Here is an 8177-nt window from a genome sequence, read left to right on the forward strand (position 1 = left end):
TCCGGCACTCCCCAGTGAGATGAACCCAGTACCTCAGTTGAAAATGCAGAAATCACCGGTCTTCTGTGTCGCTCGCGCTGGGAGTTGGAGACTGGAGCTGTTCCTATTCGGCCATCTTGCTCCGCCCCCAAGTGCTATTATTTCTATCTAACAAAATGGATAACTCTACAGATGATATATGGAGAAATATAAATATTTTAGTTTTAGAAAATACCTTTGAGAACATTTGGTCCAACCAGTTTATTTCACAGATGATACAGTATACCTAGCTGACAAAGTGAGTAAGGTGTCTTAGTCAAGGGCCAATAATAGAATAAAACTCAAATCTTCCCAACTCTCTGCATATAATTTATTATTTAGCAAACGATATAGTCAGGAAAGGCAACAATTTGTACATTTTCCGTATTTCCCCCATTTGTCTCAGTTTGGTATTGCTTTTTAGTGTAACATAGTTTCTTAACTATAGTGAATTAAATGTGGTCAAAAGACACATTGTTTAGGCATCATGACTATCCTTATGGCTAAATGTCGACAACTGTGTGACTCCGCTTTCATTGGAAGTTTATGATTTTTTACTGCTTTAACTTGAATTATTTTTTAAGAGAGAAGGTTCAAATATGTTTAATCATAAATGACAAAAGTGACATTTCAAATAATCTCCCAGAAATACAAAAGATCCTAGGAGAAACTTATGAATACCTCTATGAACACAAACTAGTAAATCTAGAGAAAATAGTAAAATACTTGGAAACATAACACTGCCAAAGATTGAATCAAAAAGAAATTAAAAACCTGAACAGACTAATAATGAGCTCCAGGAATGAATTACTAATAAAAAAAATATGAAACCAAAAAACCCTAGACCACATGGATTCACATTTGAATTCTGCCAGATGTACAAAGACGAGATGGGACACATTCTACAGAGATTATTCCAAAAATTTAAGCAGAGGAATGGGTCCTTAACTTACTGTCTAAACTGAGCATTATTCGGATACCAAAACTTGACAAAAACACAATGAATAAAAGAAAAATACAGATTTGTATTCCTAATGAACATACATTCAAATTTTTCAGCAAAATACTAGCAAACCAAATCCAGCAATACATTAAACAATTAATCCACCAAGATCAAATATACTTTATATCTGGGATGCAAAGTTGCTTCAAAATATGCAAATCAATAAACATGTTTCACTCTACAAACAGAATTAAAAACAAATATCATGATCATCTCAGTAGATGTGGAAAAAGCTTTCAATAAAATTCAACATAACTTTATCGTAAAAATCTGTAACAAACTAGGCATTGAAGGAATATACTTCACAATAATGACAGCCACATATGACAAAAACACAACTGTCATACTGAATGGACAAAAGCTAGAAGCATTTCCCTTAAGAACAGGAAAAAGACAAGGAAACACCCTATCACACACCTATTCAATATGTTATTAAAAGTCCTACCCAGAGTAATCAGGCAAGAGATAGCAATGAAAAACATCCAAATTCGAAAAGGAATCAAATTATAAAATTCACAGGAAAACAAAAAAGACAATAGCCAAACCAAAGCTAAGCAAAAAGAACTAAGCCAGAGGCATCAAATTACCTGACTTCAAACAACACTTTAAGGCCACAGTAATCAAAACAACACGATCCTGTTAGAAAAACACACACAGACTAATGGAACAGGAAAGAGAACTCAGAAATGAAGTTGAAAACCTACACCCATTTGATCTTCAGCAAGGTCAGAAAAAATAAGCAATGTGGAACAGACATTCTATTCAATAAATAATTCCGGGATAGCTGCCAAGCCACATGCAGAAAAATAAAATGGGACCCTTTACCATATGCAAAAGTTAACTCTAGATGAATTAAATATTTAACTGTAAGATCCCAAACTGTATACATTCTAGAAACAAATTTAGAAAATAACATTCTGAACACTGGCCTTTGGAAAGAATTTATTACAAAGTCCTCAAAAGCAATTGTTTCAAAACTAAAACTTGACAAATGTAACCTAAGTAAATATAAGAACTTCTGCACAGGAAAATAAAATATTAGCAGAGTAAACCGACAACCCTCAGAATGGGAGGAAATTTTTGCACACTGTATTCATCAAAGATCTACTATCCAGAATCCATAAGAAACTTAAATAAATCAACAAAGAAATAACTATCAACTCAATTAAAAAGTGGGCAAAAGACATGAGCAAACACTTCTCAAAAGAAGACATACAAGTGGCCAACAAATATATAAAAAGATACTCAGTATCACTAATTGTCAGATAAGTACGAATCAAAACCACAATGAGATACTATGTTGTGCCAGTAAGAATGGCCATTATTAATAAGTTAAACATAACAGATGCTGGTGAGGTTGAGGAGAAAAGGGAATACTTATGCACAATTGCTGGAAATGTAAATTAGTTCAGCCACTGTGGAAAGCTGTTTCGAGAATTCTCAAAGAAGTTAAAACAGAACTACCACTTGAACCAGTAATCTCATATAGCATACTGTGTGTGTGTATGTGTGTGTGTGTGTATGTATATATAAATATGTATATATAAAAATATGTGTATATATAAAAATATGTATATATATATGAAAATAAATTGCTTTACTAAAAAGACACATGCACTTGTATGCTTATCACAGCATAATACACAATATCAAAGACTTGGAATCAACCTAGGTGTCCATTAGTGGTGGACTATGTAAAGAAAATGTGATATATCCAGCAGACCTACCTTATAAGTGATTCTTATGGAGTGCTAAACCGGGAAACGCAGCACCAATATGCCACCACAAAAACACACTTATGTACATAGCCCACAGACACAAGCAAACATACAATCAAGTCTACATAACAACCAGATAACAACATAATGACAAGATCAATTCCCTATATATCAACATTGACATTGAATATAAATGGGCTAAAAGCCCCACTAAAAAGGCACTGAGTGCCAACTTGGATAAAGAAACAAGACCCAATGGTATGCTCCCTTTAGGAGACCAATCTCACAGAAAATGACTCTTATAGGTTCAAAGTAAAAGCATGTAGGAATATATGTTAATCAAATGGAAAAGAAAAGAGCAAGGGTTACTATTCTTATCTCAGACAAAACAAAACTTTAAACCAACAATAATCAAAAAGAACAAAGGGCAGTACATAATAATAATGAACAAATTTAACAAGAAGACTTGACCATCATATATATATGTAGCAATATTCATATAACAAGTACTTAGATACCTATAAAGATACTTGAATAATGACACAATAAGAGTGGGAAATGTCAATACCCAACTGAAAGTGTTAGACAGATTATCGAGGCAAAAAAAAAAACTAACAAAGATATTCAGGACCTAAACCCAACACTTGACTAAGTGGACCTAACAGACATCTGCAGAATACTCCACCCTCACTCCACCCCTCCAAAAAATAGAATAGATATTCTCATCTTCACATGGCATATACTCTAAGATATATTACATTCTTGGCCTTAAAGCAATCCTCAACAAATTTTTAACAAAACTGAAATTATACTCACCCTCACAGAGCACAGCAAAATAAAAATAGAAATCAATACCAAGATCTCTCAAAACTGTAGAATTCTATGGAAATTTATAATCCTGTTATGAAATACTTTTTAGTAAAAAATAAAATTAAGGCAGAAATCAAGAGTCTTTGAAGCTAATGAAAAGGAAGATACAGCATACTAGAATCTATGGGACACAGCAAATGCAGTAAGAGGAAATTTTATAGTGCTAACTGCCTACATCAAGAAGTTAGAAAGAACTAAAATTAACCACCTAAGATTATACCTAGAGGAAATAGAAAAACAAGAGCAAGAGCAAGTCAACACCAAAGCTAACAGAAGAAAAGAAATAACCAAAAGAGACCTGAACTGAAAAAACTGAGGTGCAAAAGTTTATACAAAAGAACATAACCAAAATTTGTTTTTTGAAAGAAAAAACAAGATCGATAAAACTGCTGACTACATTAATAAAGAAAAAAGAGAGATCTAAATAAACATAATCAGAAGTGACTAAGGTGACATTACCACAGACCCCATGGAAACATGAAAAAAAAAAAAAATCCACAGAGACTATCACAAACACCTTTATGCACACAAATTAGAAAATCTAGAAGAAAGGGATAAATTCCTGGAAACATACAACCCACCAATATTGAACCAAGAAAACCTGAAACACTAAAAACAGCAATAATGAGTTCAGAAATTGAATTAATAATAGAAAATCTAATAATAAGAAAAGACCCTGTACCAGATGGATTCCCATCCAAGTATCAGCATATGTACAAAGAAGATTTGGTACCATGCATACTACTATTATTCCTAAAATTTGAATAAGATAAACTCCTCCCTAACTCATTCTATCAGGCCAGCATTTTTCTGATACCAAAACATGGCAGAGACAAAACACCAATAGACTACAAGTCAATATCCTTGATGAATATAGATGCAAAAAAATCCTTAACAAAGTAGTAGCATATCAAATCCAGTAGCATATCAAAAAGCTAATCCACCACCATCAGGTAGATTTTATGTCTGGGATGCAAGGTTGGTTCAACATATGCAAACCAATAAACGTGATTCATCACATAAACAGAACTAAAAACAAAAAACCACATGATCATCTCAATGTACACAGAAAAGGCTTGCAACCTAATCCAACATCCTTTTATGTTATAAACCCTAAACAAAGCAGGCATTGAAGGAACATTCTTGAAAACAATAAGAGCCATTTATGGCAAACCCACATCCAATAGCTTACCGAATGGGTCAAATTGAAGCATTCCCCTTGTGAAAAAGAACAAGAAAAAGATGCCTGCTCTTATCATTCCTATTCCACATAGTACAAAAAGTCCTGCCGGGCGCGGTGGCTCAAGCCTGTAATCCCAGCACTTTGGGAGGCCGAGACGGGCGGATCACGAGGTCAGGAGATCAAGACCATCCTGGCTAACACGGTGAAACCCCGTCTCTACTAAAAATACAAAAAACTAGCCGGGCGAGGTGGCGGGCGCCTGTAGTCCCAGCTACTCGGGAGGCTGAGGCAGGAGAATGGCGTAAACCCAGGAGGCGGAGCTTGCAGTGAGCTGAGATCCGGCCACTGCACTCCAGCCTGGGCGACAGAGCGAGACTCCGCCTCAAAAAAAAAAAAAAAAGTCCTAGCCAAAGCAATCGGGCAAGAGAAAGAAATAAAAGGCAGCCAAAGAAAGAAAAGAAGCCAAAGTTTTTCTCTTGACAGATTATATAATTGTGTACCTAGGAAACTCCATCATCTTATCCAAAAGCCATCTAGAACTGATAACAATTTTAGTAAAGTTTCATAATAAAAAAATCAATGTACAAAAATCAGTAGCTTTTTTGTATTATTATACTTTAAGTTCTGGGATACATTTGAAGAACATGCAGATTTGTTACCTAGGTATCTGTAAAGATGGAATAATGGGGTACTCCGGATATCTCAATTGAAAATTGGAAAGGCACAATATGAGAAAATGTGTATGCAAATAATTTTCATATTTGTATGCATCATGATGACATGCACAAGATTATCATCTGGGGAAGAAGTGGGGCTACAAAGTATGCAATATTTGCAATATTTGACTTACCATATTTTCAACTTATAATAAGTTTATCTGTATATACCCTACTATAAGACAAGGAGTGTGCTTAATGAATGTATATTGATTTTGCACCATGGTAAATTTAAGAAATCTTGAGATGCGCCATCATAAATTGGAGACTGTATTGCCAATAGCAAGGGTGGTTTGCTTTAGCCATGCTCTACTCTGAAGAATCTTGAAAGACCTACTCCTGCTTCTAAGAAAGAATACTATGGTCTTCATAGTCTACTACTGGCTTCATAGTCTACTACAGAATAGAGGTAGGATTAATGGCTTTCTTGTCCTTAACATCATTAATTGTTGCAAGGATGAGCCTTGCTGCATAAATGAGCAATGCCTGTTATGGATGGGGGTATACAAACAAAATATACCCAGAGGATATCAGATAAAAGGGACCCTAGGCATGGATCTAAGGCTCAACATTTACATGTATGTGGTACACATAATTCCACTGTGACGTTTGACCTCTGGAATTACTCCAGTGATTCTGTTGCATTACATGGTGATACGATTTGGCTGTGTTTCAACCCAAATCTCATCCTGAGTTGCAGCTCTCACAATCTCCATGTGTCATGAGAGCAACCCAGTGTGAGGTAATTGAATCATGGGGGCCGGTTTTTCCTGTGCTGTTCCCATGATAGGGAATAAGTCTCATGAGATCTTATGGTCTTACAAAGGGCATTTCCTCTGCACACGCTCTCTTACCTGCTGCCATGTAAGATGTGACTTTGCTTCTCCTTTGCCTTCTGCCATGATTTTGAAGCCTCTCCAGCTATGTGAAACTGTGAGTTCGTTAAACCTCTTTTTCTTTATAAATTACACAGTCTTGAGTATTTCTTCATGGCAGTATAAAAATGGACTAATACACATGGCAAAAGGGGTTTTTCAGATGGCTTATTAATCAGACAGCTTTTTAATAGGCCTAATGTAATCACACAAGTCCTTCTAAAAAGTTGTTTCTAGCTGTTAGCAAAAAAGGGAGTCAAAGCAATTCCAAGTATGAGAAAAATTTACCATGACTTTGTGAACTCTGATCTTAAGTAGGCCACAGCATAGGACCTGAGTATGGCCACTGGAAGCTGAGAAAAATTGCTGGCTGATAGCCAGCAATAAACCAAGAAACTTATTCTGGATTTTTGCCGACAATATGGATGAGCTTATAAGCAAATATTTTCCCAGACCCTCTATATAAGACTACAGCCTAGTGGACATCTTAATTTCAGTCTTGTGATGTCCTTAGAAAGATAATTCAGATAGCTGCGGGTGGCTGTGCTGGTGGCGTTCAAGATGTCGACCAAGAATTTCCGAGTCAGTGACAGGGACTGGATTTGCCCTGACAAAACATGTGGAAATGTAAACTTTGCTAGAAGAACCATCTGTAATTGATGTGATCAGGAGAAAACAACTGAGGCCAAGATGATGAAAGCTGGGGGCACTGAAATAGGAAAGACACTTGTAGAAAAGAGCCGAGGCCTATTTAGTGCTAATGACTGGCAATGTAAAACTTGCAGCAATGTGACTTGGGCCAGAAGATCAGAGTGTAATATGTGTAATACTCCAAAGTATGCTAAATTAGAAGAAAGAACAGGATATGGTGGTGGTTTTAATGAAAGAGAAAATGTTGAATATATAGAAAGAGAAGAATCTGATGGTGAATGAGTTTGGACATAAAAAGAAAAAATACAGAGGGAAAGCAGTTGGTCCTGCATCTATATTAAAGGAAGTTGAAGATAAAGAATCAGAGGGAGAAGAAGAGGATGAGGATGAAGATCTTTCTAAATACAAATTAGATGAGGATGAGGATGAAGATGATGCTGATCTCTCAAAATATAATCTTGATGCCAGTGAAGAAGAAGATAGTAATAAAAAGAAATCTAATAGACGAAGTCGCTCAAGGTCTCGATCTTCACATTCACGATCTTCATCACGCTCATCCTCCCCCTCAAGTTCGAGGTCTAGGTCCAGGTCCCTTTCAAGAAGTTCTTCCAGTTCACAGTCAAGATCTCGTTCCAGTTCCAGAGAACGTTCGAGATCTCGTGGGTCGAAATCAAGATCCAGCTCCAGGTCCCACAGGGGCTCTTCTTCCCCATGAAAAAGATCTTATTCAAGTTCATCATCTTCTCCTGAGAGGAACAGAAAGAGAAGTCGTTCTAGATCTTCTTCATCTGGTGATCGCAAAAAAAAGACGAACAAGATCACGGTCACCCAAAAGCCAGGTGATTGGTGAAAACACTAAACAACCCTGAGCCCAGGGCCAACCCCTACGGAACACCACTACTTTACCCAGACACCACAGGTCATCTTCTGGATCATCCCATTCTGGTTCCCGTTCAACTTCAAAAAAGAAATATTGTATTAAAATTTACATCTTAAAAAAAAAAAAAAGAAAGATAATTCAGTCAAAAATGCCTGGGTTTGTGGCTTATAGAATTGTGATATAATAAATAGGTGTAGTTTTAAGTCACTAAGTATGTGATAATTTGTTTTGCAGATATGCAAAAAGAAACACTTCATACCAGT

General features: G+C 36.1%; 1 pseudogene across 1 annotated transcript; it reads left to right on the forward strand.

The window, feature by feature from the left end:
• The first annotated feature begins 6916 nt into the window (after positions 1 to 6916).
• On the forward strand, positions 6917 to 7940 carry LOC112630242 (annotated as a pseudogene). Its single transcript, XR_003120824.1, has one exon. The product of XR_003120824.1 is annotated as a zinc finger Ran-binding domain-containing protein 2 pseudogene (transcript).
• The last annotated feature ends 237 nt before the right edge of the window (positions 7941 to 8177 follow it).

Source organism: Theropithecus gelada, chromosome 8 (assembly GCF_003255815.1).
Source record: "Theropithecus gelada isolate Dixy chromosome 8, Tgel_1.0, whole genome shotgun sequence".
NCBI lineage: Eukaryota > Metazoa > Chordata > Mammalia > Primates > Cercopithecidae > Theropithecus > Theropithecus gelada.